Here is a 12,021-nt window from a genome sequence, read left to right on the forward strand (position 1 = left end):
ATAAAAAATAAATAAATGTATTAAAAAAAAAAGAGTGGAAGCAGAGAAGAATGAAGAGGTTGCTGCCATGAGAGAGAGACAGAGGATGGCGCTTACACAAAGGTGGAAGCAGCAAGGTGGGGAGAAGCGATGGGATTCTGGATAGGTTTTGAAGGGTTCGGGGGCTGTGGGATGCCCTAATGGAATTGGAGGTGGGTGTGAGCAAGGAGCCAGATGGCCTTTATTTATTTATTTTTGGCCATGCCGCGTGACATGAGGGATCGTAGTACCCCGACCAGGGATCGAACCCATGCCCCCTGCAGTGGAAGCATGGAGTCTTCACCACTAGACTGCCAGGGAAACCCCTAGATGGCCTTTAAATCATATTAATGAGAAAAGCTAGTTCCACAGTAATGTGAGTATAACATGATCCCATTTTTGTTCAAATAAACAACAAATAAAACACCCTCTCCTCTTTGTGCCTGCATCTTTGCGTAGGGGTTATATGAATGTATTCAATATTAGTCTTCTAAGGCTGCCGTAACAAACTGCTACAGCCTGGGTGGCTTAAACAACAGAAATGCATTTTCTCACAGTTCTGGAGGCCAGAAGTCCAAGACAAAGATGCCATCAGCATTATTTGTGGTGAGGCCTCTCTTCCTGGCTTGTAGACAGCTGTCTTCTCACTGTGTCTTCACATGGCCTCTGCTTTGGAAGGCTCTATTCTCACAACCTCACTTAACCTTTATTACCTCCTTATAGGCCCCATCTCCAAATAGTCACACTGGGGGTTAGGGCTTCAACATATGAATTGGGGGGCATGATTCAGTCCATAACAATGAGTATAGGGTAAGTTGTGAAAGGTGACCCACAAGCAGGTAACATTGATCACCTGAGGGACTGTGGACCAGCTGAGGGTGGTTTGTTTTGTTTTTTCCCTTTGAATAGTTTCATTGGTTTCAGGGGGTACATGTCAATTTTTAAAATTTTTGAGAAGCCACCTTGGCTCAGAATTCATTCCCGCACACATTTTTAAGGCCACCACTAGCCTCTGGCTCTGAGCTCCTGTTCTTGGTCCCTGGTTAGCTCCTGGCCTTGGCAGGGAAGCAGGGATGTTCAGGCAAGCTCGGCACTTGGTTTGAAGGTCAAGAGGCCCAGAAGAAAGGAAGAGGGCATGACTGCCCTACCTGAGCCAGGTGTGGGGTGTCCATGACCGGACCCCTTCCCAGCCCTGCAGGTACCTTAGGGGAGAGGGTCTGAGATGGAAGTGACTGGAAGGCAGTCTTAGTGAGGTCAGTGTAACATTCCCTCCCCTGAAGCCTTAGGTGGTCCTGCCGCCCCTCCCCAAAGGTGATTCAGAGCTGGCTCCAGCTGACACCTTCTGTGCTCAGCGACCTAAGCCAAGCTGCTTGCCTTCGCTCATCCTCAGCTGACTGTTGGTGGCGAACATTCAGTGAGAGAACGTGGACCATTTGCCTGTTTCTTCCTCTATCGAATGGGACCTGCCTCCCAGCACATTCCAGCAGCCGCAACACCGCAGCTCATAGCAGAACCTGCTGCGTGCTGGCGCCCCACACGGTACTCCACACACAGGCTCTCTGGAGCCTCACGGAGACCAGGATCCCATTTTACAGCTGAAGAAAACTAAGGCTCAGAGAAGAGAGGTAACGTGTACAAGATCACACGGCTCAGGGGGAGTTCAGGCCCAGCTCTCCCCACCCCAAGGCCCGAGCTCTTTCACCCCACCGTGCAGCCCTCGCGGGGCTGCTGAGAAGCCCACATGATTTAATTTGTATGAAATCACCTTGAGAAGCACAGAGCCCTGGGTAAACATGAGGTATTCGTGTCTCTTAACAGCTCAGAGCCAGGCCCAGGGCGCCCTGTGACTGTTCATGAATTCACCAGATACCTGCTTTTATGCCCATCACTGAGCTGAGAGTCTAGCCGCCCGGCTTGGTCGGTGAAGGCACATGCGGGCCTTTGCTTCTGTGTCCCGGGTGTGCTTTGAGGATGCTCCACGGTGAGGAGGGCTGCAGGGCCCCTCAAGGGGAGGCTGAGCCCCATCTACACGCTGGGAGTCACCTTGGGCCTTGGCGGCACAGCTGTAAAATAAAGATGGGAACCTGTCATGGCTCAGGGTCCTTCCAGCTGTAAAGCTTTGTGATCCCACAGAGAGGCTGCCTCGGGCTTCCTCATCTGAGAGTGGAGACCTCATGGAAAATCATGAGCCTCGTAGCTTCTAGAAAGCTCACTCCAAAATCCCAGAGACCACAAATCCGTGCCGGGACCCCCCCAGACCCAGCTCATGGTCTGGCCCTGCCTTCCTGTTCCAGCTCTTCTCTTACTTCTCTTCCTGTTGCTTACATTCTAGGAAGAAAGCCCTTTCTGCTCCAGGGACTCTACACACACAGTCCCTCTGACTAGAACACCCTCTTCTGACTCTTGGGGTGTGTAGCTAGCTCCTCCTCATCCTTTAAGAGTCCACCTTCATAGTGAAGGGGTCTGGAATATACCACAGTGAAAAGGTTTTTTTCCTGAATTCCCTTTTTCTGCCTAAAAGCGGAGTCTCCCCAAAGAATTCAACTATCATAAATCCCCTCCCTAAGACTTTTGCACCAGGAAAGATTGACTCCTATCACCGAGGGAGAAGTTGCAAGGGGATGAGAAGTCACCTAGACATTGTCACAAAACTATCACATCTCCCATCTAGTCTCCTAAGGGCCATCTTAGGAGAATCATTTCTACAAGTCATTTATTTTCCCATAAGTGCCTTTCTCCCCCTTTCCTTCCCCTATTAAGATGGCATATAAGCCCCAAATTGTACTAGCCTCTTTGAGTCACATTTTTCTGTGAACTCCTGCATACGTACATGAATAAAATTCTGTCTTTTCTCTTGCTAACTTCTTTTGTCACTTTAATTCACAGGCCCCTATCATTAAACCCAAGAGGGTAGAGGAAAAGTTTTTCCTCCCTCACAGTTGTCACCACCTAAGAGGGATCTTCCCTAATCATTTTATCTCAGTTAGGTCTCTGCCCCCTTTCATAGCATTTATCATAACTTATTATAACTTTATTTATTTGTCTGCTTATTAGGTTTGTGTCTGAACTTCCATTACAGCATAAGCTGTGTGGAGGCAGGGACAGTACCTATCTCATTCATCACTGAATACTCACGGCCTAGCATAGTACTTGGCATATAATAGTTCATTAAATACTCGGTGAATGAATGGATGAAGAACTCCATCCATAGCTCAGATATTTACTGTTGAGTCTAAAGCTCATCTCCATTCAACATTCACTCATTGAGAACTTATTAGGTGTCATGATAGTGCTCAGTGTTAGCAAGCCACAAAGACCTGCTCCCTGTTGCTGAGGAGCTTACAGGAGAATAAGCACCCTGCTGGGCCCTGTGAGGGGCAAATATGAGAAAGGAGACATAATTCCTCCCTGGAGAAGTCTACTGATGCAGTAGGGAGAGGAGAAAATGGAAAACATGTGAAAAGGAGCTTGGAAACAAAAACACCTCCAAGTACAGTTAATTAGCACACAGATAAAACAGATTGTTAAACTATTCTCTTGGCCTTTGTTTAGGAAATAATTCATGTCATTCTGCTGATTACGTTGGATGGAGTTCGTGTTACTTCTGCTTCATTTATACACCTGAGCCTGAGGAGCACCTGTCCCCCGGGCACTCGGACCGGCTGACTGGCACCGCTAGTCCCCTCTTGGCAGCACCTAGGACAGACATGTAGACTCTAAAAAGCCTTGCACACAGCCTCCCTGCCTCAGTCAGGGCCCCTTAAGCCAGAAGGGCCAAAGATGTACTGAAGTTAACTCCTTCACCCCGCAAAAAGTAAATAAATAAGAGGGAGAGTTTATTGTAATTTTTCAACGCACAGGAACCCAAGAGAACCTGACAGCCAGGCCAGGTCTAGTGTTCTCAGAGCATGGCCTCGGTTCTTTAGATTCCCGAGTCCAGATTTCCATATTCTCCCATCCTTCCGCATTAGACCTCAAGTCCTAGGTGCTGGCTGACCTGTGGGCAGAAAACCCCGGGTCAGGTGTCCACAGCGTGGTGCAATTAGCCTACCCCTGGGTAGGGATGCATGATAGCAGACAAGGCCCCTAGGCCAGGGAAGATGACCCCAGAAGAGGACTGAGTTAGGCAGAGTGGTCAAACTTTGTCCAGGACTGACAGATTTCACTGGAAGTGTGACTTTTACGGCTAAAACCAGGAAAAGTTCCTGGCAAATCCGGGTGAGTTGATCACCAGTGCAGCCAATAGCACATCTGTTTCATGCCCATATATATTATTAATTCTGAGGAACACATTTCTTCACATTTAACATCACTGAAATCTGGATGTGTCTAAAAATTAGTGGTATCCTATGATGGCTGTCAGCGGGGAATGAAGCCCAGGTCTCTGGAAGAGGATGTGTGTTTGGCAGTCACTTCTGGGGCACTACCAACCTGAGACCACCTTAATTTTCTGCTTGACTCTTCTAGAACATACTGACAGTGCAAATTCAATTAACTTGGGCCTGGCATACCTTTATCAACTGCTAGATGGCAAGCTGAGGCAACTGAGAGATAGGAGCAGGCCAATAGTTCAAGTAAACTTTGTTCTTCTAGCAGATGAAAGAAAATTAAGTTCAGATTTTACATAAGTAAACTTGATATTAAAGCTTATTTTTAAAACCCTTATAATAAATTATTTAATCTTAGTCAGCTTGATCACACATAAAATTCCTTTTCCAACATTCTTTTTTTTTTTTAATTTTATTTATTTATTTTTGGCTGCGTTGGGTCTTCATTGCTGCACACGGGCTTTCTCTAGTTGTGGCGAGCGGAGGCTACTCTTCACTGCGGTGTGCGGGCTTCTTATTGCAGTGGCTTCTCTTGTTTCAGAGCATGGGCTCTAGGCGCAAGGACTTCAGTAGTTGTGGCATGCAGGTTCAGTAGTTGTGGCTCACGGGCTAAGTTGCTCCGTGGCATGTGGGATCTTCCCGGACGAGGGCTTGAACCCGTGTCCCCTGCATTGGCAGGTGGATTTTTAACCACTGCGCCACCAGGGAAGTCCCCAAGATTCCTTTTTTACAAAACTTCTATACCAAAAAAAACAAAAAAAACCCCAAACTTCTATACCTTTTTAAAATTTTTAAATTTTATATTGGACTATAGTTGATTTATAATGCTGTGTTAGTTTCAGGTGTACAGCAAAGTGATTCAGTTTTACATATATATATTTTACATATATATATATATATATATATATATATATATATATATATATATATATTCTTTTTCAGATTCTTTTCCCATATAGGTTATCACAGAATATTGAGTAGAGTTCCCTGTGCTATACAGTAGGTCCTTGTTGATTACCTATTTTATATATAGTAGTGTGTATATGTTATTCCTAACCTCCTAATTTATCCCTCCCCCCCGCCACCTTTCCCCTTTTGTAACCATAAGTTTGCTTTCTAAGTCTGTGAGTCTGTTTCTGTTTTGTAAATAAGTTCATTTGTATCATTTTTTTAGATTCCTCGTATAAGTGATATCATATGGTATTTGTGTTTCTCTATCTGACTTACTTCACTTAGTATGATAATCTCTAGGTCCATCCATGTTGCTGCAAATGGCATTATTTAATTCTTTTTTATGGCTGAGTAATATTCCATTGTATATATGTACCACATCTTCTTTATCCATTCCTCTGTCAATGGACATTTAGGTTGCTTCCCTGTCGTGGCTATTACATAGTACTGCAATGAACACTGGGGTGCATGTTTCTTTTTGAAGTATGGTTTTCTCTGGATATTTGCCCAGGAGTGGAATTGCTGGATCATATGGTAGCTCTATTTTTAGCTTTTTAAGGAGCCTCCATACTGTTCTCCATAGTGGCTGTACCAATTTATATTCCCACCAACAGTGTAGGAGGGTTCCCTTTTCTCCACACTCTCTGGCCATTCTAATGGTGTGAGGTGATACCTCCTTGTAGTTTTGATTTGCATTTCTCTAATAATTAGCGATGTTGAGCATCTTTTCCTGTGCTTTTTAGCCATCTGTATGTCTTCTTTGGAGAAATGTCTATTTAGATCTTCTGCCCATTTTTTTGATTGGGTTGTTTTTGCTTTGTTTGTTTCTTTTGATATTGGCTGCATGAGCTGTTTGTATATTTTGGAGATTAGTCCCTTGTTGGTCTCATCATTTGCAAATATTTTCTCCCATTCTGTGAGTTGTCTTTTCATTTTGTTTACGGTTTCCTTTGCTGTGCAAAAGCTTTTAAGTTTATTTAGGTCCCATTTGTTTATTTTTGTTTTTATTTTCATTACTCTAGGAGGTGGATTCAAAAAGATATTGTTGCAATTTATGTCAAAGAGTGTTCTGCCTATGTTTTCCTCTAAGAATTTCATAGTATCCGGTCTTACATTTAGGTCTTTAATAACCCATTTTCAGTTTATTTTTTGTGTATCATGTTAGAGAATGTTCTAATTTCATTCTTTTACATGTGACTGGCCAGTTTCCCCAGAACCACTTACTGAAGAGACTGTCTTTTCTCCATTGTATATTCTTGCCTCCTTTGTCATAGATTAACTGACCACAGATGTGTGGCTTTATTTCTGGGCTTTCTATCCTGTTCCTCTGATCTATAAGTCTGTCTTTGTGCCAGTACCATACTGTTTTGATTACTGTTGTAGCTTTATAGTATAATCTGAAGTCAGGGAGCCTGATTCCTCTAGCTCTGTTTTTCTTTCTGAAGATTGCTTTGGCTATTCAGGGTCTTTTGTGTTTCCATACAAATTTTAAGATTTTTTTTGTTCTAGATCTGCAAAAAATGCCATTGGTGATTTGATAGGGATTGCACTGAATCTGTAGATTGCCTTGGGTAATATAGTCATTTTGACAATATTGATTCTTCCTAAAACTTCTATAACTTTTAATGTCTATTTTAGTTTGTCAGTTGCTCTCTTTCCCATTCAGAAATAATCAGCTTTACTTTAGGACAAAATTACTTCCTTTTCCTTCAACAAAAATGTATCTCCATCCCTCATACCTTTTTTTTTTAACCAAAAACACATATCCTACTTTCCTTCCATACAGAGTTGTTTCCCTTATTATTTTTAGAAGCTTTAATTACATATACAGGCCTACCTCATTTTATTGCACTTCACAGATATTGCATTTTTTATAAATTGAAGGTTTGTGGCAACTCCACATCAAGCCAATCTATCAGTGCCATTTTTCCAACATAAATTGCTCAGTTCATGACTTCATGTCTCTGTGTCACATTTTGGTGATTCTCACATTTCAAACTTTTTTATTTAATAAATATTTCTTATGATGATCTGTGATCAGCAACCTTTGACGTTACTATTGTAATTGTTTTGGGGCACCACAAACCAAGCCCATATAAGACATGAACTTAATTGATAAATACTGCGTGTGTTCTGACTGCTCCACTAACCAGCTGTTCCCCTCTCTCTCTCCCTCTCCTCAGGCCTCCCTACTCTCCAAGACACAACAATATTGAAATTAGGCCAATTAATAACCCTACAATGGCCTCTAAGTGTTCAAGTGAAAAGAAGAATCACATGTCTCTCACTTTAAATCAAAAGCTAGAAATGATTAAACTTAGTGAGGAAGGCATATTGAAAGCCAAGATAAGCTGAAAGCGAGACCTCTTGTGCCAGTTAGCCAAGTTGTGAATGCAAAAGAAAGGTTTTTGAAGGAGATTAACAGTGCTACTCCAGTGAACACATGAATGATAAGAAAGATAATCAGCCTCATTGCTGCTATGGAGAAAGTTTTAGTGGTCTGGATAAAAGATCATACCAGCCACAATGTTCCCTTAAGCCAGAGCCTAATACAGAGCAAAACCCCAATTCTCTTCAATTCTGTGAAGGCTGAAAGGAGTGAGAAAGATGCAGAAGAAAAGTTTGAAGTTAGCAGAGGTTGTTCATGAGGTTTAATGAAAGAAGCCATCTCCATAACATAAAAGTGCAGGGTGAAAGAGCAAGTGATGATGTGGAAGCTGCAGAAAGTTATCCAGAAGATCTAGCTAAGATAATTAATGAAGGTGGCTATGCTAAACCACAGATTTTCAATGTAGATGAAACAGCTCTCTATTGGAAGAAGATGCCATGTAGGACTTTCATAGCTAGAGAGGAGAAGCCAGCGCCTGTTTCAAAGCTTCAAAGGATAGGCTGACCCTCTTGTTAGGAGCTAATGCAGCTGGTGACTTTAAATTTGAAGTCAGTGCTCATTTACCATTCAAAAACTCCTAGGGCCCTTAAGGATTCTGCTAAATCTACTTTGCCTATGGTCTATAAATGGAACAACAAAGCCTGGATAACAGCACATCTGTTTACCGCACAGTTCACTGAATATTTTAAGACTACTGTTGAGACCTACTGCTCAGAAAAAGAAATTCCTTTTTAAATGCTACCCTGGCAATGTACCTGGTCACCCAAGAGCTCTGAAGGAGATGTACAATGAGGTTAATGTTGTTTTCATGCCTGCTAACACAACGTCCATTCTGCAGCCCATGGATCAAGGAGTCATTTCAACTTTCACGTCTTATTACTTAAGGAATACACTTCATAACACGATAGCTGCCATAGATAGTAATTCCTCTGATGGATCTGGGCAAAGTAAACTGAAAAACTTCTGAAAAGGATTCACCACTCTTGATGTCATTAAAAACACTCATGATTCATGGGAAGAGTCAAAATATCAACATTAACAGGAGTTTGCGAGAAGTTTGTTCCAACTCTTGAGGGGGTTCAAGACTTCAGTGGAGGAAGGAAGGACAGACATGGTAGAAACAGCAAGAGAACTAGAATTAGAAGTGGAACCTAAAGATGTGACTGAATTGCTATAATCTCATGATAAAACTTTAAAAGTTGAAGGGTTGCTTCTCATGGATAGCAAAGAAAGTGGTTTCTTGAGATGGAATCTACTCCTGGCGAAGATGCTGTGAAGATTGTTGAAATCATTTGAAGGCAAATGTTGCAAACATTTGAAGGCAACAAAGGATTGAGAAAATTACATACACAGCGGCAGGGTTTGAGATTCGACTCCAATTTTGAAAGAAGTTCTACTCTGGGTAAAATGCTATCAAACAGCATTGCATGCTATAGAGAAATGGTTTGTGAAAAGAAGAGTCCATCAATGTGGCAAGCTTTATTGCTGTCTTATTTTAAGAAACTGCCACAGGCACCCCAGCCTTCAGCAACCACCTCCCTGATCAGTCAGCAGCATCAACACTGAGGCAAGACCCTCCACCAATAAAAAGATTATGATTTGCTAAAGGCTCAGGTAGTTAGCATTTTTTAGCAATAAAGTATTTTTAATTAAGGTATATACATTTTTTCTTTAGACATAATGCTATTGCATACTTAATAGACTATAGTATAGTGTAATTATAACTTTTATATGCCCTGAGAAACCAAAAAATTCTTGTGACTCACTTTATTGCAATATTTGCTCTGTTGCAGTGGTCTGGAACCAAACTCCGAGGTATGCCTGTACTAATTAGAATTCTCAATCCTTAAAAACCTTAATTTCTAGTGAAAAATAAGAAGTAAGCAATTGTGAATTGTCTGTTATACCAACATACTTTAGTTAGGCAAATTTATGAATACATTTCATAATTTCTTAAAACACATTTCCTCATAGCTCAGTTTTTCAATGGGGTACAAAACATGTTTTCTAAGAGACTCAAGTATCTTTAGCCTCCAAAATAAAAGGTCAAAAGTAGGTAAACTTTGGGCTTTCCTGGTGGCACAGTGGTTAAGAATCCACCTGCCAATGCAGGGGACACGGGTTCGAGCCCTGCTCTGGGAAGATCCCACATGCTGCAGAGCAACTAAGCCCGTGCACCACAACTACTGAGCCTGTGCTCTAGAGCCTGCGAGCCACAACTACTGAGCCCATGTGCCACAACCACTGAAGCCCACGCGCCTAGAGCCCGTGCTTCACAACAAGAGAAGCCACAGCAATGAGAAGCCTGCGCACCGCAACGAAGAGTAGCCCCTGCTCACCGCAACTAGAGAAAAGCCCGCACACAGCAACCAAGACCCAACGCAGCCAAAAATAAAAAAAAATAAAAAATAAAGTAGGTAAACTTAGATTGGTTTTGCAATTAATGTTTCAGTATTTTATCTTATTTGGAAATGATATAGACATTCAATGAATTCCCATCATTTAATTTAACTTAGCAAAATTCTAAGGGTAGAAGTTACCAAAGAGACTTGGGAAACTAAGTAGACTTATCATAAAACAGCCATGGCTAAAAAGTTTACCTGAAACATCTCATTTACATCTATTTAATTCATTTGTTCTTAACAATCATACTCATGAAAATCTCATGATACATTAAAACAGGTAATCATTACGTTGTTATTTTTCTTGCTGAAAAATTTTGTAACAGAGATAACATGGTTTTATTTGACCTAGGTAAGTTAAAAGTATTATACTTAATGCTGATTACTCTAAAACATGCCTGTATTAATTAAACCAACAAACTTAAACTACCTTTTATTTACTGAACATTATCCTAGATCATGTAGATTTGAAAAATATTTGGGTTAGTTTCTACTATATTTCTGAGACTTAGAAATAATTACTAAGCACATATTTTAAGCCAATTAAACAGAGCTCTTTTACAAATTAAGTTTGGCAATGCCATCCAAAAGTAGAAAAATACTATACCTATAACGTACATACATAGACATACATAAAAACAAACACAGAGCTCTTCATTTTAAAATTTTAGTCATGAATCAAGTATATTGATTCAGATAACAACAGTATATTCTAGTGAGTTTATAAATAACAGTTGGAAAAAGTTGAGTTTATCCGTCAGATGGCTAAAGCTTTTTACTATTTGTGGAGATAACTTTTAATATTTGTATTTGTCTTTGACAAGTAATCTTAAAGAAGCTGTGGTCTAGAGTTTGGGCAAGAGAGCTCTTTTACCAGTTTGTATTTTTAAAAGACCTCTTTCCTCCTTTTATTTTTTCCTTCAGTCTCAGGCAATTGAGGGCTGTATTTACTTTTCAAAGACATGATAAGATTTACAACTTTAAGAGCCAGAGAAAGAATGTAAATTGTCTCCTAGGAATTTTGGGCTTATTTTTCTATTACCAGAAGTTTAGAGTATTTACTATTTAAAAATTTCCTTCCTTTTCTTAAGTGCAAAACAATTGTACTTCCAATGTCCTGGAATATCTGATATATATATATATATATATATATATATATATATATATATATATATATATATATACACATATATATATATATAATATATATAGTAGATATATATGTATATTTTTTAATATATATAAAACAAAAATAAATATATATATATTTTTTACAATATCTGCAAACATTTGAAGGCAATTAGGACGAGGTTTGAGTGGATTTTGAGTTGCTTTTTGAGTTTTGCTTTTGTTTTTATAAAGAGTCAAGTTGTAAATTTAGAATTGTTGATTTTAACTCTTTTTTTCATCTGTATTCCTGCAAGGTACCTTCAAAGAATTGGGTAGCCTTTTCCATTATAATGTTTAGAGGTTGATTTGCCTACTCAATCACACTGTTTTGAATTTGCCTTTTTTATACCATGGAGAAATTTTCCAACTAAATGGAAATCAAAAGATCTCTATGTTTTGTGGCCCAGGAGAAATAAATTCTTTGGGTGGAGATCTAGGATATATCTGCAAAGGACATTGCATAGGAAGGCCTGAAGCTGGCAAAGCCTGATTATAGAGCCCAGCAAAACGAGACTTACTGTCCATTCCAGACGCTTCTGCTAAATTTATTTCCTGGCTTTTAGCATTTATATGAGTTACTTGTAAACCCTGGGCCTAGAGATTAGGCTGGAGTGCTCTCTGTAAATCTTGTAAGGAAAGGGAAGTTAAAACAAGCAGCTGAGCGTTTAAGGGATTTTCTGAGGAAGGTAGAGGAGTTTTGGGATTTAAGGGAATTTGCTGAGGAGATGGGGTCAGATTTTTAAGAAGGGGAACTTATGTTGAA

At 40.4% G+C, this 12,021-nt stretch overlaps 1 protein-coding gene across 7 annotated transcripts in view; it reads right to left on the minus strand.

The window, feature by feature from the left end:
* B3GNT2 (UDP-GlcNAc:betaGal beta-1,3-N-acetylglucosaminyltransferase 2) overlaps positions 1-12,021 on the minus strand; it is a 178,736-nt gene that overhangs the window by 60,503 nt on the left and 106,212 nt on the right. For 6 of the 7 annotated variants that reach the window (XR_009506550.1, XR_009506553.1, XR_009506549.1 and 3 more), the window contains one exon: positions 1,889-2,081. The exons of the other annotated variant lie outside the window; for it this stretch is intronic. The gene's annotated coding sequence lies outside the window, so the exon portion shown is untranslated. The remainder of the gene's footprint in view (positions 1-1,888; positions 2,082-12,021) is intronic. 7 annotated transcript variants of the gene reach the window in all.

Source organism: Balaenoptera ricei, chromosome 13 (assembly GCF_028023285.1).
Source record: "Balaenoptera ricei isolate mBalRic1 chromosome 13, mBalRic1.hap2, whole genome shotgun sequence".
NCBI classification, from domain to species: domain Eukaryota; kingdom Metazoa; phylum Chordata; class Mammalia; order Artiodactyla; family Balaenopteridae; genus Balaenoptera; species Balaenoptera ricei.